General features: G+C 45.3%; 1 protein-coding gene across 1 annotated transcript in view; it reads right to left on the bottom strand.

The window, feature by feature from the left end:
• Window positions 1-25,564, bottom strand: part of MB21D2 (Mab-21 domain containing 2) — a 63,362-nt gene that overhangs the window by 21,776 nt on the left and 16,022 nt on the right. The gene's annotated exons all lie outside the window — the stretch shown is intronic.

The following is a 25,564-nucleotide window of genomic DNA, read 5'->3' as shown; positions in this document are numbered from 1 at the left end:
AAGCCAGCCCCTCTGCTGCCCTGACAGCAGCATGGCATGCCTGCAGCCTCCAGGGCAACAGGGGAAAAATTTTTTGACCTCTTCTCTCTTGCTTCAGATGTTTGCCTCCGCACCATCCCACCAGCTGCCCGGTGGTCACTCATGTGCACCCTGCAAGGTCCCACGTGCGTCGTCCAGGCAAGGGCTGGGGCAGGCAGCCACACACCGTGGGTATGCATGTACGCTCTTTCCCCGGTTTACTGTCTTTTAGAAGCTGTTAAGTTGAAAGTGGGAGAAAAGGGATCAATAGATAGAGGAGTTGCAATCTCTTGTGAGTTATCTTAAGAGCCTGGCTTTCAGCTATTTTCAGCAAATTAGTGTGGGCTCTTACACACTTAATTCTGCTCTCTGTGAGGTGAAAGCAGGACCACTGCCAGCTCTGTGACTCACACAAACACAGGGAAACAAACACAAAACGAGCCGCCTGCTTGCTCTTTCCCAGGGCTTATTCACACCCTTCGTAACTATTTGATGTGCCTGCTCCAGCACATCCCAAGTTGCAGAACAAGAAGCAGGGCTGGGGCTGGTCTTAGACAGCTCTTGCACAGAATTGCTGGCAGAATTTGAGCCAGATCCCAAACTTCCCAGTGAATAGAGAGAAGAAAATGGAGACCTGTCTGCACTTTTGAGACAGTAGCTGCCAACGGCCCCTGCCAGCTGGGCAGTAATAACTGTTATGTTTTGTTACAAACCATTTTTGGCTATGGCACAGAAGAAGATCCATACTCATCCATCACCTCCACGTACTAATGTAACAGATACCTACAGACCTGTGCCTCCCAAAGCCTCTAAATCCTGAGCCACAGACAAGTGTTTGTATTGCATTCAGGTCCTGACACTAAGCAAAGATGTGCTGGAATTGCTTGACAAGTGTTCGATACTCAGCATTCAGCCATATTGCCAATTCTTGCCTTCTGCACCTGTTGTTTTGGTTTTTTTTGCTGAAGACCCTAGTTTCTAGAGGGGTAAAAGTGTCAGCTTAAATTTATGAAAAGAAATGAGCAATTCCTATCCATCACAGCTGCAAATACATGAGCATACCCTGAAGGAGATGTGGCTCAGAAAGACTTAAAAAGCTGAAGAAAACAGAACAGAAATAAAAATACAACAATAGTTTTAAATTTTAGAGTCCAACTCATACCGTCTGAGCACCTCAAGTTTAACAAACCAGCTCACTGTTTTTCCCTCTGAGGTTCCCCTTGCATGGCTGGCATCAGTTCTCTCTACAAATTTACTAGGTAAAACATTGGCAAAATAAACCCCACTGGGCCTCATACAAGGAGGTAGAGAGGTGGCACTGCTAGGAAAGGGATGAAAGGATCCCATGTATTGTTCCCTGGGAAAACCGTCCAAAAAGGGATCTGCCTGCAGCTCTAGGGATGGCGAGGGCAGGGCAGATTTCTTCCCAGGGCAGAGAGCTCCCTTCTCTGGAGGGCAGGGATGCAGTGCGGCTTTTCCCAGCACCTAATGGTCCCTGCTTCACCGTGGTCTTCCAGGCGCCCACTTTCACACCAAGAACTCTGCTGGATTTTTTAATACCCCATTACACATCTTCCACCCAGCCAAACTCTCTGCAGAGTTGAAGCAAAACAGTAGCAACGTACACTTGTACTGGGGGAGTTAGAAATGCCACAGAGAGCAGGAGTGAAAGGCTCTATTACAGGCACCACTGCCTGCCAGCCAGGTCTGGCAGCGCAGAGTAACCTGGGTGCCTCTGCCAGGGACAGTAGCAAACGGCTTCCAGGGGCCTGGGGAGCCCTCACTTGCTCACCAGCTTTACTGCTGGGCTCCTCACTTGCTTCCCTGCTCAGCGTGAGTCGATCATTCCCACCAGAGCGCCCCACTTGCCCCACTGGGGCATCTGGGAAGGAGCATCCAGACAGGGCAGAGTGCTGTGACTTGGTGCAAAGGGGGACAAAAACGCAAGTTGAGCTCAGCAGTTATTCTAAGGCGACACGTGGCAGCGGCAGTGTATCCAACTGCCAGGTCCAGCAGCACACTGCCTTCCCTTCCAGCTACTGAAACAGGTCTTACAACCCCACTCGACACCAGACAAAACTCTGTCCGGGGCTCTGCACACCTCCAGGCTATTCCACCTTCAGCTGAGTGTCCCAGAACATCCCCTGGAACATGGACCAAAGGAAAGGGAATCTGCATCCCACTCCACCCAGCTCTCGGGGCTGGCAGACCTCTGCTGATACCCACAGCACAGCAACAGAAAACCTCTGCAGTGCCATGCTCTAACACCAGCAGCTGCAGCCTTCATCGCAGCTTGAGGATTATCCTCCTCTGACCCCCCTCCAGCTCCTCTCTGTGATCTGACCACCCCACCCCACGGGCTGGCACCAGGCCAGGCTCCCCCGCCTCCAATCTCCGTTACTCCATCTGTCCAAGTCCTGGCCTTTTTCAGCACTCAGCTGATGCATCAGGGGGCACAGTCGCTCCAGCCCAGAGCCCCGAGTCTTCCACCCTTCAGACGCTCCTACAAAGGTTCCCCCAGGGGCTCACAGCCTGTGACAAAACAAAGTTTTGAACACGATGCTCCTTGAGACCACTCGTTTTTCCTTCCCCATCTATGTGCACACAGGGAGCCAAGAGCCTCATTGCCTTGCTATTTCTGGATGCCGGCAGACCCTTCTCTGCTTTTGCCATTGAAGATGTCTGACATATCAGACAGGCCAGCTCCTGGCATTTGGTTACCTTCCAGGCTCTCTGTTTAGCTTACATCCAGTGATAACAGATCCCTGCCAAGAAACTCAGTTGTCAAGGAGAGCTCTTTCAAACAACAGTTAGGTAGAAACTATGTTATTATTGAGAGTAGCACATCTCCAAGGTAGAGCACTCAGGTTAACTGCCTGCTAGCCCTACTTCAGTTGAAATACAGGCTCAGAGACAGGGGAGAAAGCCAAAATGGAGTTGGCAGCATAACCAAGCACCAGAGCTCCTAATTTCACATACATACAGGATGCTTTGAAGGCAGTGCAGAGGTCACTAAAGAGGGCTGTGCTCCTCCTAGTGCCGTGGCTCAGCTTCTCCCTCACTCTCCCACACTGATTTTACAATCCAAATTCAACCTAAAATGCAAAGAAACAGATCCTAGCTTTTCCCCAACATTGACTGTGTCTCCTCTGGGAACTGCATGTTTCAGGTGGCAATATTTAACCTAGAAACAGAGGAAAGCAGAAGCACCTATATGGAGAAAGTACAGGACCAGACAGGTGGGTTGGGAGCTGTGCTCAGCAGAGGGCTGGCAGGCACTTCCTAATGAAAGATGTAGCTGAAGGGCATGCAAAGAGTTTCACTCTATAGATGCAATTCTCTGGCTCCTGCTGCATGTTTCCTCCCAGTCCTAGCAGAGGACAGATCTCAAGGGCAATAAGAACTGCTTTTTTATTTGCCTCTGCCCTCAGCAATTACAGCTTCTATTTTCTCTGTTTCCCTCTTCAGAGACCGGGTCAACTAGAAGGGAGAAATTTGCCACATTCATCCCTCTTACACTACAAATAAAGCTACCTCACAGCAGCATTACTAGCTACCAAAAAATTCATCAGCAGTGAAAAAGCAGCCAGAAACAAAGAGTGCATGTGGGTAATTAGGAAGAGTTACCCTGCATGGAATCTTCAAAACCAGCCAGAAATGAAGCAGTTGCGGGAAAGCAAGATATTTGCAAAACTACCAGGTGTCAGCTGATCTGTTTCTAATTGCCTGAAATGACAGCTCCTGACAGCATAAAGCTAATCTTTCATCTCTCGAGAGGAATTTCAAAGGTAGGAGACATTTCCTGGCATGGGGAAAAAGCTGAGCTGGGAATTCAGGTTATAAGGCACCCAACAGAGTGGGAGCCATTTTAACGTCCACAAGCACTTGCTACAACACATAGCTTTATTTGGTGCAGCCTCTTCCATACAAAACATGTAAAAATAGCAACTGGTGAGAAATGAAAATCAGAGATAGCGAGCCTGTGCCAGAGACATTTAAAAGGAATGATGATATGATGTTATGGCTTCAAGCAGTGATTTAAGACTCCATAATTAATTATTTTCTCTACACTAGCCATGAATGACAGGGGAAGTACCAAGATTTATAGCTCCATCCTCAAGATAAAGCAAGCCTGAAAATTCACTGGATGTAAAGGAACAAAATTCAGCAAACAACTCAGAATGTTGAGAGTTTTGTTCTCATACCAGCTTTTTCCTCAGTCTCCTACCATCACAAAGACTTGGACAGTTAAGCTTCTTGTGCAGTTTGTCTTGGAGATGAAATTCAGCACCAGCTTATTGCATGGCAAGGACTTTTCTGAAGAATATTCCACTAAAAGAAAATAAAGTATTAGTAGGTAAAATGGTAAATCTTTCTTAACTAGATACATTTATTGAAATCCAAGAGCTGAATTCAGCCTACATGGTCAAACCAAAGAGTACAGTAAAATTTTAAGCCAACATTTTCTTTTTCTTTTAGGAAAGATTGGTCACTGCATCTTCACACTTTCTTCCCAGTAATGTGCATCTAGGCATCTCAGCTAAATTGTCTAAACTATACAAGTTATCACACCGTGAGCCAGCTTATGCCCTCAGCACCATGGTGAATGCATGGTGACTCCCTCAACCCAAGTGGCATGTTCTTATCCTAGGAAAATGGTTTCACAGCCAGCACCAAAAGACCATTTGCTCCATTAGTGGGCCACTGGAGGCCCCAGAATTAATGCTGAGTGGAGGGAGAAAGTAACCTTGGAGTGGAGAAAGCAATTCCAGAAACATTACTCCAGTGAAATGATGGGTCTCAGAAAAAAACTGGAAACAAAAGGTAAAATTTGTCCTCCTGTGTGCTAAATTCTGTGTTTGTTAAATATGAAACAAATCCTCAGAGCACTACAGAAGACAGAAATCCATTATGACCGGGATTTAAACATTCTGAAATTTTACATCCTTTTGAGTTGAAACACCAGACATAAAACCTTTGAAATTATTCACAAGAGGAAGAATCTAAAAATATTTCAGATAGTTGCATACAGGAACAGCAAACAGAAAATACGCAAAACATTTCAAAAACCTCAAATGCTGTGCTCCAGAAAAGAAACATCAAATCTTGTTATTTTTCCTTTACAATGGAAAATTGAGGTAAAGCAGTTTTGTGAGTTAACTCCAGATGGAAAATGATCAAAGGTTTTTGCAAGAGCTCTGCTTATCAGGTGTTTAAAACAGATCCACTCACAGCCTTTGCCTTCCAGAGCAGGATGCTCTCTTGACTGAAAGGCCAAATTGTTGGCCATGAGCAACAGAAGCAAGCTTTTTCCTCTTGTAAACCAGTGGAGGACACGTGTGTAGCTTCCTCTTCCCTTGCTTTTATACAAGGGAGAGGTTGTGCCCATGCAGATGGACAGGAGTGGGATCTCATCTGGCAATACTGGAAACACACAGTCAGGCTTGGCTGCCCCAACACACATGGAACAAAAGCGAACAAGCTGGAACCCAGCCTGCAGCACTCTGCCAAAGCGGTTTGCCAGGAGGAAATCCCAAAAGACTATGGCCTGGAGCCAAGGATGTGGGGAGAAAGAATTAAAGTCCATCTGAAGTTGACCGTATTTCCTTCTCCTCCAATTGCCATGCAGTGTCCTCAGGTCTGATGGGAAGTAGCTACAGGTCTTTCTGTGAAACAGGTATCAGGACAAGGAGGGGACCTCCTTGGGAAAAACCAAGGAGAATGGAACAGAAATATTTGTGAGGGTGTCTTACCCTCAACGCAAGCCAGTTTCATGCTGGAATGACCACACAAACCACTGTTTCCACATGAACATGAACAAACACGTTAGTGTCTTGTGCAGCCAAGTGACATATAATGCGAGCAAGCAGTACCACGTAGCGACTTATGCAAGATTTGGTGCTGACAGACACCAGACAGCTGGTTCAGGACCACAAAAGAGGACAGGATCTTCCACGGAGCAGGAAAGGACCCAGGCAAACCAAGTAATTTCTAACCCTGGAAAGTGCAACAAAAAAAGAGTTTGGTATACATAGCTCACAACGGGGCTTGGCCCTCTCTACTCAAAAAAAGCCCTAGAGATACTCAAATGGAAAGAAATGAGACGGGGAGACCAAGCAAAACCAATTAGCAGACTCCAGCCAGAAGGCAGAATTATCCTAGCCATTACTGACATGCTGAATTTCAGCTGCAAATGAAAGCTGCAAACTTTGACAGTAGGGGAAAATCAGCTTCAGGGCTTCCAACAGGCCAATCCCAAACCACATTGTTAGGTTTATTTAACAAACAAAACATATTATAACTAGTCTTTTCTTTTATCAGTCTTAACTGGGGATTTTCAGGGTTGGGTTTTTTTTATTATTTGTGGTTTCCTAAAAAATTCCAGGGGAGACACCGACCGTCTTAGTGAATTTACAGCCTCCGGTAAGCTTGTTTCTCCCAGTCACCTATCACAAGCCCTGGAGAAGTTGAATATTCTTCTTCTTTTAAGTTAATTGAGTTGGGCTGAACAAGCAAAATGACAATCAGCCAATCAGCAAAGCATCAGCATGTTCCCAGGGCTCAAAGATCCAGCAGGGTGGGGGCAGAAATGAGAAGCTGAAAAGGATGCAGCATATGCATCCCCGGCACTGAACAGATCACTTTCATGACATACTCCTGGCCTTTCTTTACATGACCAGTAATATCCCTGCTCATGTATGCATGCAGGCAGATACCAATCCCCTTCCTCGGGATGTGGAGCAAGTACTAATCCCAAAACAGCTCTACTGATATCCAAGAGATTTCTCCAACAGTAAGGTACAACTCAGTGAGAGTAAGGACACCAAACATAGCCCATAGCAAGCCTGTAGCTCTCCTTCCCCGGATCGATTTATTAATTTCTTCTGTGCGGGTGATTATAAAGAGGGGGAAGGGGATGGAGAGACAGAGACAAGGCCCTTGTGTGCAATGAAATTAAATGCACAGCAGCAGCCATCATTAATGATGCATTATGGAGTAACAAAGAGAGTCTGGTTGATTGACAGTCCCTAACAAGTTGTGTATAATAAACACTTCTCTCTAGACAGAATGTTCCTGATTATGGGATATGTTCCCCCTCATGTTACTGGCGGATCCATTGTGATAGACGCACCCCACTTGAAAGGGGAGAGACACCCAAAACAAAAGGAGGATTGACTGGGAGATGCTTGACTGAAGGAGCCACGAGGCCACCTTGCTGAGGTCTGTACAGAGCAAAATGTACACGGCTGCAAAGTCATCCAGGAAAATAAATGGCTGCAAAACAAGTATGAAGATCAGGGTCAAATATCATCCAGCAATACCAAAATAAACCCTTCAAATGCCACTACAGATGCTCTGGATTTAGCTTCCTCAAAACAGGTTCTGAACTGTATTTTTATGATCTTCTCTAAATGAAGGAGTATTAGTGCAGATCCTCGGTTCCTTGCATCCTGCATCAACTTCTATGTACAGCACAGGGTAGCCTGCTCGGGGATACAGGCAACCCTACATACCCACATGCTAAGAGGAGCACCCCAACAGAGGAGACAGGCTCCTTTCCTTCTCTCAGCACCAGCCTGGCTCAGGGTTTGAGTGACCAGCTCTGGGGCTTCAGCACTTAACCAGTGCCCACACTGAACTGGTTATAAATCCATCCAGCTGATGCTGACATTCCTGGCCCCCAAGATCTTACCTGCCCTCAACAGCCTGAGTCCTTCTCCCCCCTGACAACTCTTGGTTCAGTCACCATTATCTCCTCCCTGCATCCCTCCAGCAGTACTCTCTTACCCTTCCCATTTGACCCCAATGATTAGAGGCTGCATAGAGCTCATGAGGTTCCATGTGACAGAGATGTCCTACAAGCCACTACAGGCTGGGTTCAAGCCACAGCCCCTGAAGCAAGGTTTAAGCTGCAAAGGCAGAGTCCGCTGGTGTTGCAGCCCAAGCAGAGGGCTGTCGGGTCCTCACAAGACTAGGGCAGATCACAGACCAGTCAAGCAATGCAGAACTGCTCCAGTTCAGGCCTCCCAAACCCCGTCCCACCAGCAGAGAGGATCTGTCCAACAGAAACAGGCTCATCTAGCAGTTCCTACACCAGTTCCTCAGTTACTGGTATTAAGGCTATCTCTCAGCTTAGCTGGAGAAACTGCATTTCCTAGAGGGGACAGAATTCCCGTAAAGGGAGGGGTAACATCACTGTGGGATTTAAACATCTCTTGCTCTTCAGGACTGAATCCAAAATGAAGTGGGACAGAAGGACACAAGCTCAAGAGAAGCAGAGGGAGGATTCTAACCCACAAGTGTTCACATTCAGAAAGGCACCTGAGCAGGTACCCCAATCAAGCCTATCTCCAGACAGTGCTACAAGCCTGGGGTTAGGGCCTGCAGCATGCGATGAAGTAGTTTGCTGGCAGACATTAAACAGAGGGTGTAAACTCCGAGTTTCCCAGAGAGTGATTAAAAGGGAAAGGCAGGAAATTTGCAGCTCTGTAATTAATGCCAGCGAGAAGTCAGAACAGAGGGTGACATCACCACAGCTAATTACAGCTAGGGAGAAGGGTAGGACTAATCGTTATCCTGACCCTGTGATCCATATCTGACTTGCTCCAATTGTGCTCCTGGCCAGCCTTCCCAGGAAGAGCGTGTTTCCCATGCTCAGCAGCATGTTTCTGGCTCTGTTCACACCAAGCATGTATGAGGGCAGACCCCCACATATTTCACATGAATGTTAAAAATGGAGAGTAGTTAGCAGTGAGTCCGGGGACAGATCACAGGACACCCAGCCCCCTAAGGCTTCTGCTGTAAGAAGATCCTGTAGGCACTGAGGAGCAGCCAGCCTTGACCTCTCTTCCCCACCCTGCTTTTAACTGCCCAAATCCCTTTTTCCACACCCACCCCAGAGCTGGCATTACTCCAGTAGCCAGAAATAAGCAGACATCTGGCATCAAATGTGAGTGAAGCACTTCTGTACTCCTCGTGCCAAGACAATTCTCCCCAAGCTGTCACCATCAGTGGCCTGGAAGCTGCTATTTCCACATCCACACACACGACGGATGGCAGGGCTCTACAGCTCATTGCCATTGCTGGGTAGATGGGTTTCTCAGAGCAACAAAAGCCAGAAAAAGCAAAAATTGCTTAAGAAGTCTGCTCTCATGTGCCAGGAAGGCCTGGAAAGACACTATTGACACATCCTGTTGTCCTGATGCTATCAGCATACTTTGCTGAGCCCGCAAAAGGAGCTGTTTCACTATAGGAAAAAGTCAGAGGTAGGTCCCCTTCCAAAAAAATTGTTGTAGTTCTGTACAAGGTCCCAAGACTTCAGGGTACCAAATTTTCAGCCAAGGGCTTCAGCTACCCCATTCAGCCATTGCAGCTGATCTTTACCATCTGTTTAACCCTCTAACTCAGTGGCAATTGGCTCTCCCACTGCCATGCAAAAGGATACAAGAAGGCTGACAAATCATCTGCAGAAATGCAACACTACAGAAAAAATCCTTCTGAAACAGCAACCAAAACAAGGCAGCCATCATACCATAGCTTGTGCCCTCCACCACCCTGAAGGGACATGCATCCATTCTGCATGTAAAGGAAATGAATTTGCAAAGTTGCTTCGGAGAAATGGCACAGCAGTAGTGGGAGCTGTCAGTTCCATGGAAAACTAAACAAGGCTAAAAGTTAATCAGCTTTTACAAACAGAAAAAGAAAAGCTATATCCAGAGGAAAGGGAAGGGGAAGTTGCATGGTCTTGGTTTTATTAAGAAAACTGTTCTTTACAGCAAATGTGACAGTATCTGCAGCCACTATCTTGGCACTGCATGAAAGCCACAGATCAATGCAGAAGCAGCGAATGTAGCCAGTTTCTGATGAACTCTTCAGCGTGAATCCAGTACAGCAAGTTAAACCCGACAGCATAAAGAAAGAAAACCCACCGTATAGGATTCTGCTTTGTCTCAGTATAGGTGTTAGTAACACACAAAATTATTTTTAAACTCCTTTCTAAGTCTCTGTGTATATGCAGCACTCCTGCCAAAAATATTTAAAGACTATACTGAAACATTGTCAGAGACCCCATGTAGCTATAAGTGAAACTTCTTGGTAGCATTTCGATGTGCTCCAACAATGTTACAAAAATTAAAAACATGACGGAAATCTACAGAATGGCCTCAAAGTAAGACATCAGTCAGTTTATACAGAAAACCACACTAACAGACCTGTAAGACTTAAGTGTTTGTCTGCAAAGGTTCATTACAAATTCCTTTTAAAATCTTTCTCACGTCCTCCTCCCCTTTCGCTATCCTAGTTTTCAAAAAGACTATAGGAATCCCCTGGATTAAGGGGGAACTCACAGTCCAGTAGCACGCAATATCCAGTCAGTCCTAAGGCTATTATAGCACAGTGCTCCCATGCAGAGATAAGCAATGGTTTAGAAAAATATCTGAGCAGTTCCAAACATCAAGATGATTTCACACCCCGATGGAAAATATGCAAGCTAATATTGCAGCAGTCAATATGGCATTCAGCATACAGTCATAGTGAAATCCATGGAAGAATACAGCTACATTCCTTCATAGGATTAGAAGACTGATCCATATTCCACTGAAACCAATAAGATTTTTTCCATTAAGTGGGAACTGGATTGGATCATATAAAACATTTACTCTGTGAGCTTTCAGGAGACATGAAGGTGCAGAACAGCTACACAGTCAATGCTGAGGCACACAAGCATGCTAGTAATTTGTAACGCAAACTGTAGTATCTGCTTATTTTTTGTCCTCCTAAACAGGAAGAACTGATTACAGAATGGGGTAAGCAATGGGGTTACATAGCTGGGCATTGCAAATAATAAATAAACATGAATAAATGAACTCATGACTAGCCAGGGAATAAAGCTAAGGTAAAACCAATAGCACATCTTTTGCATACGCCAGAAAAGCTATGCATGCAGCTTTCAAGAACAGAGTCACATTTTAATGTGATGTTTTGAGAAGGGACTTTAGATAAAACATACAGTAGTCCTAAAGGAATGTAACAGTTCTTCTTAATGAAAGAGCTTTAAGTTGCAAATTTTTGTAGCGTGTAGACTAGAACTGTATTATCCCAGAGCACACAGGCTCCCTAAAGTCACAGAAACACAGTAAGGTAACCTAACACATACATATGGCCTTAAAAAGCAACCCAGCTATCTGTCTCACCTGCTGTTGGAGGTGAAGAGGCTGACAGTGTGCATTTGAAAAAGCCCCATGGTGGGTGCTAAGGTGACAGGAGCAGAGCAAGGGCTGGGAAAAAAAAGAGGTGCATGCATCAGAAATAAATCTGGGATTGAAACCCAGCAACATTAGTGTGCTGTGCAAAGAGTTTGGTAGGAGGAAAACAGCCAGCACTGAACACGGTCAGGATGCTTTTGCCTAGAGTCCAGGCTAAATGTATCCAACAGCAGGTAACAGGCCACAGACCTGCATTTCCAACACGGGAAGTCTCTCTCCACCCTGAAGTTTTGCAGGATGGACGCCAAAGCCTGAATCCCCACCAGAAAGAAGCCATTTCAATAGAGATGCAAAGCATCTAATGAATGGCTGATGATATTCCTGTCTACTAAGAAAGATCAGACAAACAATGAAAAGCAATTATCAGAGGGGATAACAATAGCAGATGGAGGAAGGAAAGGTTGAAAAACACACAACCAATCAGGCCCACAAACTAAGAGCTGTTCACGTTTGCTCCAGCAAGACAGGCTTTGTGAATTACATGTTTTGGATGAAAATCCTTAAGAAAGCCTGTGCCCCACAGTCTGCTACAGAGTACAACCCTGGCTGGTCCCCGAGAGAAGGACCTGTGGTGTACAAGCCACCCATCCAGACACTAGTCAAACACTAAGCAACATCACCTTCACAGTGACAAAACTCCTGAGCTTCATACCTAGACCCCTTGAAAACAATGGGCTGAAAAGGAAGTTGGATAATATACCTTATATTCCATCGCTGTGAGTGAGGGTAGTATAAGATGCCAGAAATTTGAGGCATTTATCTCTTTAACATTTATCTCTTTAACAACTTTGAGATCCTTGTAGTCAAAGTGCCAGAGACAAGGGCTCAGCAAACAAAGAGGAATGAGAAGGTATCAAGCTGCAAAATACAATGGCAGGCACATCAGAGAACCTCACACAGGTGAAAAAAGCAAAACAGCTGATCTGTCTGCACAACTGAACTGCTGTGCCATTTATTTTTAAACACCCTCATTGCTCATGATACTTGCGTCTACCTTTCCTCTCTCACCCACACCACAGCAGCTGCCCTACTTGTGTGAAAAGGGAACTTCTGAGCTTCAACGCTTATTAGGACAATGCCTCATGCAAGCGGGCTCCAACTGGGATGCCTGCGTGACGAGTCTCTGTGCAAAAGGCAAAATGGCAGGGGTGGGAGACAGATCGTGACAAAGCAACTAGTCAGTGTTCAACAACAGTAGAAAAACACTCCTGGGTCAGTTCATCTACCACAGACTGACAGTGACAACTAGGGACTTCAGGGGAAAGTGTAAAAAGGCAGAGCAGCCTACAGCAATAACTCCTCTGATACACCTTCCCCAGCTTTTGGCAATGTGTGGCTTAAAGATTTCTGCATGCAGATTTGTATATGCTAAACAGCCACTGACAGACAAATTCTCCGTTAATTTGCACAACTCCATTTAAACCCATTTGTATTTTGGCCTTCATGTGTCATGGGGCCATAAGCTCCATGCTGTAACTATGGGTCGTGGGAAGTGCTTGCATTTCAATGGCCATAATGGCCACCGAGTTCGTTGGTGCCTGTAATTCTTCTGCAGCATAACAGACAACCAGAATTCATATCATAATCACCCTTTCCACCCCACTCACCTCCACTCCCACCAGGGGAAAAAGGACGTTTGCAGAGAGGAGACTCCTCTCTTAAAACGCAGTAGCAAATGCCACAGGTCAGGATTTCATTATTTCAAGCTCCTGCTCTCCTAGAGCATTAACTCAACAGTTTGGGCTGCTCTATGGCTGCTTTAGAAGGAACAAAGCAATTTTATTCTGGCCCAGGCCTGCTGATCAAAAAAACCCACCCAAACAAACAACTTTTCTACCAGCCAAGGCCAAGTCTGGGCAGAGTGCTTCTGTAAGTGATATCAGTATTATCAGTCCAGACAAATTCCAGTGCATAACAGAGAACAGGGCAATGAGAGGAAGGCACCAGGGCACGCGCATCCCTTCTAGCACTGCTGGCTAATAAATCCTGCTCCAGGGGAAAGAACTGACAAACTTAGTCTGTCTGGTTTGTGCACTGCTAAATTAAAGCTGATATATGGCAGATTAGTAAGAAGAGCTGTAATAGAAAAATACTGTCAGGATGAAAAGGAAGATACGCAGACTTGTTAGAAAAAGATACCTTCTCTGTCCATCCCACCTTGCAGATACCTATGCATCAGTCAAACTAGAGCTACTCCCACCTCAGAGTAGAAGCAACTGCCTACCGAGTCTACCACCCTGCCTGTAAAACCAGCTGTCTGGTTGTTTCAGGAGAGGATGCAAGACCCAGAGGTTTCTTCTAACTGTACTACCCAAAGACACCAGAAAATGATTATTCCTTGCAGCCTGTGGGGTGGCACTCCCCAGAGCTTGCCTTCGTCCTGGATGGCAGACAGCCTGACAGGTTGACATGAACGAATCGGGGCCTGACAGGTCTGTGGTTCTCTACACAGTGGCTGGGACCTTACTCTTTGTGGAGGACAGCAGCTACTCGTGTTCCTGAGCAACCACCTGAGATGGGGCTCACTGGGAATCTGGGTGCAAGCTTCCAAGGGTGGGCTCTGCTCCCAAATACAGAGAAAACAGTGGGCAATAATCTGCACCCTAATAGGATACTCATAGCACTTTTTCTTCTTTATTGAAGCAGAATCATAGATTTAAGGTCCATGATTCTGCGATCCTGTGATTTCACAGGGTCCACTTCCCTGGCTCCTGACCAAGTCTACCTATGCTGTAGCACTTTCCCTGAGCAGCTCAGGGCAAGCAAAGGGAAGCAATTCCAGAAACAACTCTAGATTCAATGCAACTCTCAAATTAGAAATAACCCATCCTCTGCACAGAGCTAGCCAAATAGCACCCTGGGTGCTGAGCTGTCCCTCTGCCCATCATACCCTGGCTAGTACGAGCAGCACAACTCACACTGGAGAGCACACTGAGCCTTAAGGAATGGTTTCAGAACCCTGCCTTCAGCCTGCTGGACTACTGCAGAGCCAGGCAATTGCAACCATTTCTGTGCTCTTTCTAGCAGCATCACAGGGGTCTGCACCGAACTGTGTCTTGAAAGGCAAGGTGAAGACAGAGCACTGTTGCAAAGAGATTTCATTAAGCCAATAGCATCATGGGTTATCAGAAGCAGTTTTTTCATCCAGGACATTTCAGGCTCAAGGCTAATACTTCAAGAAAAGGACAAAGGAGAACAATACTTCACAGGTTCTGTTTTCCAGCCTTTCCTTTCAAGCATCCTCTAAGTCCCAGCACACAGTGGAGTCCATACTTAGTAGCACTGCATACAAAGCTTAACTACCAACTTAGTACTGGCTAGGGACTGATAGAGGAAAGAACAAGCCTGGCTTGTTCCAAGACAAACTCTCAGTACAGGCTGCATTCCTATGTTCATAGAACCATTTCTGTTGGAAAAGACCTTTAAGATTATCGACTCCAACTGTTAACCTAGCACTGCCAAGTCCACCACTAAACCATGTCCCTAAGTGTCACGTCTATACATCTTTCAAACACCACCAGGGATGATGACTCAACCACTTCCCTGGGCAGCCTGTTGCATTGCTTTACAACTGTTTCAGTGAAGAACTTTTTCCTAACATCCAATCTAAACCTCCCCTGGCGCAACTGCAGGCCATTTCCTCTTGTCCTATATCACTATTATCCTGTTGTTATGTGGGAGACCAGCACCCACCTTGCTACAACCTCCTTGAGAGCAATAAGGTCTCCCAGAGCCTCCTATTCTACAGGCTAAACAACCCGTTCCCTCAGACGCTCCTCATAAGACTTGTTCTCCAGACCCTTTACCATCTTTGCTGCCCTTCTCTGGACAGGCTCCAGCATCTTAATGCCCTTCCTTTAGTGAGGGGCCCAGAACTGAACACAGGATTCAAGATGCAGCCTCACCAGTGCCAAGTACAGGGGGATAATCACGTCCCTAGTTCTGCTGGCCACACTATTTCTAATACAAGCCAGGATACTAATTGGCCTTCTTGGCCACCTGGGCACACTGCCAACTCATATTCAGCTGGCTTTCAACCAACACCTCCATGTCCTTTTCCACCGGGCAGCTTTCCAGCCACTGTTCCCCCAGCCTGTAGCGCTGTGTGGGGCTGGTGTGACCCAAGTGCAGGACCCGGCACTGTGCCTTGTTGAACCTCACACAGCTGGCCTTGGCTTATCAATCCAGCCTGTCCAGACTCCTCTGCAGAGCTTTCCTCCCTCAGGATCAACACTCCTGCCCAGCCTGGTGTCTGCAGACTTACTGAGGATGCACTTGATCCCCTCGTCCAGATCATTGATAAAGATATTAACCAGGACTGGCCCCAGCACTGAGCCCTGGGGAACCACTTGTGACTGGCCACCAACTGGATGTAACTCCATTCACCACCACTCTTCGGGCCTGGCCATCCTGCCAGTTTTTTACCCAGTGAAGAGTACACCTTTCCAAGCCACAAGCGACCAGTTTCTCCAGAAGAATGCTGTGGGAAATGGTGTCAAAGGCTTTACTAAAGTCTAGGTAGACAATACCCACAGCCTTTCGCTCATCCACTAAGCGGGTCACCTTGTCACAGAAGATCAGTTTCATCAAGCAGGACCTGCCTTTCATAACCCCATGCTGACTAGGCCTGATCACCTGCTTGTCCTGTACCTGCCATATGACAGCACTCAAGATGATCAGAAGACCCCAACGTGATCTGCTAACCAAATCCACAGTGGTTCTTCCTCTGCCTCTAGGACAGAATATCGTATGCTGTACAATCATGTTGCACCATGTTTGTGTTGCCAGAAAAGCTGCTTTAGTAAAGGAAATCAAATAATTTATCCAAGCTACCTCACAGTGTTAAAACCTCTTTTCTGTGAAGGTGATGGGACAGTCTAACCTCTGCTAGGCAGTGCTGTAAGCTCCTCTAAATATGGTTTTAAGGTCTGCTCCATCTAGTGCCCTGAGAGATGAGTAACATTGGCTAAGTTTTGCACCTTCGTGTTCATTTACTCCAGATAAGCAATGGATTTCAAGGACAAGAAGAACTCCTGGTATTAGTACATATGATCAAACCTTTCCCAGGCACCCCATTAAAGTCTTTCAGCTTGAATTCCTATTCATTGGATAGACAGAGTATCCCTTTTTACCCAGTCCGTGTTCTTTGCTCTGCTCTTTTTTCTATCTCTGTTAAAACTAAAACAACCCAGCCTAGGGAATGTGCTGCAACCTGAGAGATCTGCCACTGCCCTTTAACCACCTTACTGCATCTATTATAAAGAAACTTACTTTAACCTTTATTTCCTTCCTTCCTTCTTGTCTCTACTTACAGCTTTGCACTGAAACTACGCAAACATACTGCTAGAGTAGCCATCTGCATAATTAGATCAGCTTGTGGTACTATCATATATTTTAACGACAGAGCAGCCCCATGCCCGACCTCTCAACTCTTGAGGTTTCCTTGAAGCATCATTCTCCCACTCAGCTGCTCACTTCACCCACAGACTAGTACACACATGCCATTTTTGAGGACTGCCTCCTATCAATTACATCCTCGGCTTTGTGCTCCTCTCCCTTGATGAGCTCTTGCACATATTACACCCTTTTGTACTGGCATGAAGTAGTCTTCTGTTGTTTAGAGGCACTTGTTGCCTTCTCTGAAGCTTAGTGATGTACAAGTGCTGGGGTTTCCCTCCTATTCCTCTTGCTAAGGGTGAATCTGTCTCCAAAGGACCTTCCTAGCACCTCAAGATGCTCCATGCCGTAAGAGAGAGAATGGTGCTAAAAATATTGGGTGGAGAAAGACAGGGTTCTTTCTGGTGTGTTTTTTCATTCATTCACTTAGAGGGTTCCTGAGGTGTGGGGCAATTGTGCCTACTAGGGATACTGTGTTTAACACCTTTGCAGTCTCCATTGCTTAATATTTCAAGTGGTTAATCCTGGAACAAACTCCTGTTTAGCTCATACAATTAACTCAGTACTAACTTCTCCTCTTGCCTACTGCTTTACCCGCCTCACTTGCCTTTCTTCTGTCAGTGTTTAGTGCTCATTCTTTTTCCAGGCCACTGCAGCAGCTTAGCTCTGCTAGCTTGCTCAACTTCATAGGCTGCACTATATGTATTGTTATATTGTAGTGTCGGCTCTTCCCTTCACATTATGTCACCCGTTACAGTTTGGCGAGGTGTTTGGGGGGCCCTGTACTCCTTTCTCATCTCTATAACATGATATGTCTGTCCATACTGTTTATAGCCACAAATTAGAGAATCCCATCACTTTAAATCATATCATCACCCTCCAGTGCCACCTACAATAACGAAGTCCCCACTTCTCCTCCACTGTGTGGGTTAATCAAACTTGCACCCTGGGAGAGAAGCTCCCAAGAAGAAAGGCCAGAGAGATTTCTGACTGTTTCTACAAGGCTGTATGAGAATTTTTCAGGGACCTCGTATCTGCAGCTCTCAGCTGTGCTGAGAGCCATAATCACTAGGCATGCATCCACAAAGACACCAGCAGTTTCACTCGGTGCCCTCTCACCTTGAATGCCTCTGGCTCAGTGAAGCCTTGGTTTCCATCCCATTCACTAATACAGAGATTCCCTTGTGTCCATCACATCCCTAAGAGACTTTTCCTGTTCAACCCAGTCAGCTCTGCAAATACCTACCAGCAGGCTCCTGGCTCACAATTTCCACATCACTGCACAAAGCCATCTTTCTTCTCTCTAGCAGCTGTCTGCTTGTTACTTTTGGTTAAGAACCATTCCCACTCAACAAACATCCCAGGTTTATAGACTTTATACCACCCCCCAGGTGGCCATTTCTCTGACAGTTCCTCATTAGCTAAGGGAGAATGTCATAGAAAAATACACAGGAGACTTGAAATTCACAGCTAAAGAATGCCCTGCAACAACCTTACTGGTGCCAGTGGGTGCCACAACCAGTGGTTTATGCTTCATGAGACTCATAAGGGCCTGGGAAAAATCTTTAGGGACTATCTGCCCCTGCATTCAGTGGTTGAGTTCTTAAAAGGGTTGTCAGCCACATTTTATTAGTTTGAGATGAATGTATCACCCCCTGGGTGTTTTTTAACATGCTGGTTACTACACAGTTTTTGGTTTTAGATATGATACTTAAAGGGAAACCTAATCTTCACGCGTGCACCTGCTGACACAACAGGAGGACTCTGAATCAGTAGATGTGTGCAACCTGATCTATTACTTACATCAACCATCCCAGGCTGAACATAAAGCACAACACACCCAGCCAGGAGCAGGGCCACTTAAACCCATTAGAGTGGTCTTTGCTGTGACTAAGCAGCACAATGAGATTACGCAGGAGCAGGGGGATGGGGAGGACCCAGCAGCCCTGTGCTTATGGTCACAAGATTTTAAGCACTACACATCACAAGAGCAAAATGCGGATGGGAGGTAGGGCATGCTTCGAGTCCAGTGGACAAGATAATTTTGGTTTTTTTCTGCAGAACTGTTTAGTTTGCTGCAGCACAGATCGTGGTCATAGACAGTGGAGGGCTCATCCAGGAGAGGAGAGTGCAGCATCTGAGTCAGTACAGCAGAGGCACCTACCCTGAGGCGGAGGGGAGAGATACCACGGAGATTTGCCTCCTCTTTGAAAGGGGCACAAAGGGATTCTGAGTCTCCTGGATTTAAATCCTGGCAGAGGTCAGTGCCAGCTTCTTTTCAATATCGCCTAAGAAGGTCAACATGATAAAAGCTCACCCCCTCAGTACTCAACAATCAGCGATTAGCAACCACTTGAACAGCAGCAATAGATTCTCCTCCTCTCCCCCAGTTTTATTACCCAGCAAGTCTGTGAGTGGGTTCAAAGGAACAGATGTCTTCATTGTGCCTTCCCCCTCCTTTTGCTCACAGGAAGAGGTGGAGCAGAAAGAAATTAATTTCCTCCAAATTATGTTTTTAGCCTACTGTATCCTCTCCACTATTCAATGGTCACAGAGCTAGGGAAGGAACTGCAAACTTCTGATACTGCAACAACTTCCTTGGAGTGCAAGTGACTAAAAAACTTCCACATTTTGAATACACAAAACAGCCTCTTCAGCCAATTAGCACCCAAAATCTTTGTGGTAAAAGTAAATAAAACCTTGGTGAATACATTTTACTTCATCTTTGTATCCACCTGGGCCTGGGTTTGTGTTTACTGGGTGGTTCTTAACCTACCAAGGCACACCTCAGTCTGCAATACGCAGCATTTTATTGCTCAGCAATGCATGCAGTTCTGAGTGGAATTCAAGGGACCACGAAGTACTCTAACATTAAAAGAGAATTTGGTGGCAACATAAATGCACTATTAACTCAGCTTCTGCTGCAGGCTTTTCTGTCAGCATTGCCAAAAAGTGCAAGAGATGCAATTCATGATTAGCAAAGTGTTGCCACTGAAACCCTGCAGTACGAGCCCAGTCTATTTGCCACTTGGTGCTGCCTTTTGCCTAGATACAGGCAAAGGTAGGAAAGAGACTTCCTGGCAAAAACTACAATCATCTTGGCAAGATTTTGCTGACAGAGCTTGCCTTTACTAACCTGAGAGGACATCAAGCCTCCTGCTTCAAAAGCACCAGTCCCTGCGCATTGAGCTGCATGAAAATCTTCATTGGCTGAGTGAAGAACACAAGACACAGCATCAAACACAAAAGAAACCAGAGAGGCACAGCTGAGACACCAACTGCCTTATTTAATAATTACACAGAAAGAGGCAAGCCAGACTGTGCAAATACTGCCCTCTCCCCAAGCAGCTGGACTCTGCAGGTGTGCAGCATGAGGAGCACCAGCCACTGTTTAGAGGACCACCATTTCCCACGGAACACCAAGGTTACATCCGACAGTACGCCGTAGCCCAAGCACGCCATACTTGACCTCTCCCAAATTACCAGGAGATGCACCAGGGCGTTGAGCAGAGACTGCCCTTTTCAGCTCCTCTGCTCACTGGCACAGGATACCCAGAACCAAGCAGCAGCAGGGAGGTATCCTGATGTCTAGTGGAAGGCAGGTAGGAATGCTGAACCATAGAGAATGCTCCCAGAGGACAGATACTGAAAGGAACTGTTGTGCCAAGGTGTGAACAGCTTTCCCATGGGAACAGAATGACAATTCTGCGTTTCTCATCTCCACCCCCTCCTGACTCAGCAGTTGCAGAAACAAACCACAGCTCTTCTTATGGTTAGTTCCCTCTATTAAGACATCATGTAGTATAAATTTCAGCAGAAGACTCTGACAGAGCTTAATTTTTTCTGGGAACAGAGCAGGGAGACAACCCTCACCACCACCTATACACATTTCTTCCTTTTGATGGATCCACGAGTAAGGCTACTAGCACCCCATGTTCTGGCAGCTGGAGACTGCTGATACCCTGCAATAATTTTGCACAAATGGGATTTCTGACAGTCATAGATACAGCACTGTAGACTCCACACTGTCCAGTGCCAAGACTTGCTACTCTGTATTCACCATAAACGCCCTCTGTGCAGTAAAAACATGTCTGGTTCAGCTGTTCATCAGTCAAGATTAATACTTCCCTATTATGAGTTACAAAACAGCCAGTTTCTGCTCTTTGGGCTGAATTCCCCAGGCACCGACAGCAGCACACTTCACTTGGACTTCATTCATATATAAAAGTTTAACCTGATTTAGGGTTAAAGTGTTCCAATTTACAACATCAGCAATAAAGTACAAAGAGCCATGCTGTTAAGACATACTGACTGAATTTGATCAAGCACTTCTGCTCATTCTCTGCACTTCCCAGCCTAAATATAAGCAAGTTTTAAACAAACAAATGTGCATTTACAGTACTAGACTTTCAGGCAGCTGCCCAGTCCCATCTCTGGCATGAGTCTGTGCATACATCTAGCCTCAGAAAAGCTTATTCCAGTAGCTTTCTGGGAGACTGCCAAGTGTAACTGCAAAGGGAAAAAATAGGTGAGCTAATCACATTCCTGTTCGTGAAAACAGAATTTCCTCCATCTCAGCAGAAGGCGGAAGGAAATACATTTGGCCAAGAAGACCCCAGTGATCTCTAAGCTGATGGTATTTGACAATAAAGGAATACTTGGAGTGGGAAAAACTGTGTGTAATTTGGGCACCAGCTGGGTGTAAGCACCTTCACATATTAACTGAGCCTACTGCAATCATATTTCTGTATTTCATGCTCCCAGGCTGGCAGCACTCAGTTCTGGACACACATCTCCAGTGCCTCCCTGGCCTCATGGCACAAGATTTCTGTGCAGACCCTCCATCCCATAACTCTGTTAGACCTTTGCTAAATGAAAGGGAATTGTACCTGATGTGGCTGCAGTTACAGACAGACAGCAAAGCCAGCCAAGCATTTCTATCAAGTTATTCCTTTTCTCAACGCAACAGCCAGCTGAGTGTTCTGGAAGATGTTTTGGCACTAGTTTTAGCTGAATCATGTAGTAATATAAGCCACATCTGTTCCACACACATGATCTGGAAAGCATCTTTTCTTTAGCAATTTCACAGGAGGAGAAGGTAAAATTGATAACAGCTTGGCTTGTGGCCTTGAGTGCGCAGCAGATCAAGGGAATCAGCATTTCTAGTCCAGACTGCAAAAGGGAAATCAATCAAGTTTATTCTCCGTAACCCACTAAACCAGCTCAATTATTGCTAGAGACAGTGAGCAAATGCCTGCCAGGCTCCTCAACAGGGGAACTTCCAGAAACAAGTAAGACAAACTCTGTAAGACTATCAGCAGGGATTTTTGCTGAGATGCAAGGAGGAGCAATCATAAACCAAGCAACTGCCAAGAGTCCAGTCAATGGTTAAACCAACCCAATGGAAGTGCAAGTCAACGAAGTAGTAGAAGGCACAGGACTACTTAAAATGCTTCTGCTACTTATGTCCTAAAGACACCTTCAAAGCAAAGATCCCAGTTTTCCATTAATCTTTGCACAGACTTGAGTACTATAGGGCTCTGTCCCCAGTTGACAACTCCTAGATGTACCCACAACACATACCAAAAGCTTCTGTTTCAACATGAAATGCTAGTTTAAGTATTACTGCCCACCGTTAACCTGACACTTGTGGGAAGGCTTTGCTGGACTTGTATCAGATGAAAGAGTACTACCAGCTTATTCCCTGCCAAGACCTCACCAGATAGTGTGCGTGCCTCCCTGGCTGCAGCACCAGGAGCTACATGAAGATTTCTGTCAGCAGAACATTCTTCCAGGGCAGAAATATTGGGTAGCAAAGCCAGCTATCATGTTGCCTGTTTTCTGAAGCCTGACATTTGGAAATCTGGCATGTACAGCCTCAGCTGTGGTAATCATAAGGTGTATACATCTCCTGACATCCAGAAGAAAAGACTAAGGGATGGAGGAACCCGAGCTCCTTGTACAGTGCTCAGTACCACCAAGAACAGTACACCACTTCAGATGAGCGACTGAGCTCTCAGCTCTTCAAAAAGCAGATTAAAACTCCTTGCTGCATGGGGACAGAAAGAAAAACAAAGAATAAAGAGAGAGATTTAATAGCTTTGCTCACTCTCACTCCTCCTTAAAGAAAAGCTGCAGAGTTAAGTAGAGACTGACCGTAGCTTAAGTTTTGTCCTCATCAACCTTGGTTGCATGCTTTCAATACCAATGAAGACAAGAGTTAGAAGAAAAACAAAGTGAGAGCAGGCAGATAAGGGGATTTTGCAGTGATCAAGCCAAGCATTTCTGTCTTATGCTGTCCTTGAAAAGGGAAGTGAGAGATCTTTTCAAAGAGTGCACTAGAAGTACAGAAGTGATACATCTAGGAGCATTTTAGGTTGCAAAGGCCACATTATGACCTGCATAATAATAATAATAAAAAATCATCCTTCCTTTTCTCTTGGGTGCTAAAAACTAAGCAAACTTGCAATAAAGGGTCAAATATTTAATTTGATTTACTTCTCCTTCCTCAGCCACCATTTCAGTACCTCCTAGATCTAGTCTTCCCTCATGGCAAACTAGCACAAAGAAGGGGTTTTTTTACATATATAGTGCCAAGATACACAGAAAACTGAGCCAGTCTGGGCAGGAAACAAAATGTCCTGTAAACTGCTGTGGACAGTGATCAAAATTAGTTCAAGAAAGGTCTTGAAAACAAAAGGCGAGGGGGGAGCAAACACCTTTCTAGGCAATTAACAGGACGTACACAAGTGGTTTCAGAGTTAAGCTGCAAATGAGAATCTATAGTACCATTTTCAAGGTCAGCTCAAGGTGGCAAAATTTCACGTTAAGAAGACTGGTGACTTGGTCAGGCCCTCTGTTGTGTGCATCTGGCTTCTCAACTTTTCACTGCTGTGTGAGAAGACTTCAGTTCATCTCACTACTCGGAAAAGTGCACTTTACAAAGCTACAAACCCATCAAGAAATGCAGGAAACACTGCTCCATTTGCTATGGATTTTCCTTAGGAAGAACCTTGTATAAATCAAGATGCTGGGGACAAGAAAAGCTGAATCACTTATTGAAGAAACACTATACACTACACTCATTTAGAAGAGGAAAAAGTCCAATCCCATCCTCAAAGACTACAGTGGAAAGAACTGCAACAGAATATGTGTGAAAGGAGACAAACACTTTTCTGTTACAAATTGGAATTAAAACTAAAGCACTGGAAAACCCTGAACTCCCTCCCTGTTTCCAAATAAATCTTCCTCTTTTGAATGTCTACTGTTGCTAGTTCAGGATTCTTTATATAATGGGAGGGGATAGAAAGTAATTTTGTTTCTTCTTAAAAAAGTAAAAATAAAAATAAACGTCCCCCAAAGCCTCCAAACTTACCCTTTCTCCAGGAATTAGGAATTTGTACAAAGCATCCTTGACCTGACAAAATCACAGTTTAGAAGAATACTACACAGCAGCAAAGAAAAAGTGGACAAATAGTCTATATGTACATATGTCTTACGATACAGCGCCACGTACATACCATGATTCACAGTCAAATGTTTTCATAACTCAGCTTGTATATTCATATCCAACCAGTGCCCACCAATTAGCCACCCTTTCCAAATAGTTAAATACAATAGTTGTTTATGGCTAAAGACAATTTCAAATATTTTCAAAATAGCACAATGCAACATTTGCAACACTGAAGCTAAACAAGGTATTAGTTTGCAAGTAATCCTGCTGGCCTAGGAGATAAGCATTCCTGAATTATTATAATTTTATTCTTGGAAAGAAAAAAGCTTTGCTTTTACAGAAAACAATCATCATGCAGTTTGGACATGGTGAGATCACACCTCCAGATGGATAGGGAAAAAGAGGGACAGATGATGGGATAGAGGGTGAAGCTTGAGTGCAAACCCAACCCTGCCTATGAAATGGAAACAACTGTTGTGCTTTCACCGCAGACTGATGCTGGACAAGTAAACATGCACCGCCTTGGTCTGTGCAGACAGATGCCCCCAGGGAAGATGAAGCCCTGTTGTGGCACAACATGCTTGTGGTATGTCAGTCTGGTGGCTCTGTCAGGTGTAAATGCTCTTTAGTGTTCACAGCACTTCACTACCAAGTAGACTGTAGTCTGGGTTAGCACTGTGTACCTCTTTTAGGAACGCTTCTTGGCAATTATAGGTAAGGAAGATATGGGTGGTGGGAAAAACAGGTCATAAAAAGCCATGACTATTTAAATATAAAATAAAATGCAGCAAAGCATACTCAATGGCTACACTAATTCCCTTAGGAATCATGAGACATCTCCTGACAGATCACTGGTAAGCACAGACTGTTTCTCCCTCCCTTAGACAGCTAACAGGATCCAGCCCTTCCCACCACTTAAAATTCAATACTGTAAGAAACAGCCGACTCTTCTGTACATCGGAAGCAATGGGGGAAGCGAACAAAGCTGCTTTACTTTCCTCTAATCTTTCTCCCTTGTGTGCCTGCACCAGATGGTGCCAAGCTGCAGGTTGGAGGGAGATAATAAACCCAGAGGAAAAAAAAAATGGTAATATTAGGTTATAAAACAGCTGACCTTCAAATATGACGTCAGCTCCTGTTTAATTGATGGGACAGGTCCAGACAGACAGACGCATGCACACTGGGATGTCCATATTCAGCACCTTCCTTTCTAATATGGGAAGAATCCATATGGCAGCGCTGTTAAAACGGTCTGTTCGGACTTTACAGGTGTGAGAATAAGCAGAGAAAAAGTCAGTCTCCATTTATCTTGCAACAGGCAGACCCACTTGGGGAAAGCATTCTTGCTTTGTTAAACCCCTGGTCCAGTATCACCAGTCTCTCTACGGATAATAGCCTGCCTCTCCCACTGTAAGCAAAGTGAAATAACCCC

The sequence above is a fragment of the Falco naumanni genome, chromosome 13 (assembly GCF_017639655.2).
Source record: "Falco naumanni isolate bFalNau1 chromosome 13, bFalNau1.pat, whole genome shotgun sequence".
NCBI classification, from domain to species: Eukaryota; Metazoa; Chordata; class Aves; order Falconiformes; family Falconidae; genus Falco; species Falco naumanni.
The sequence above is the reverse complement of the archived record's forward strand: the minus strand, read 5'-3'. Positions and strand labels throughout refer to the sequence as shown.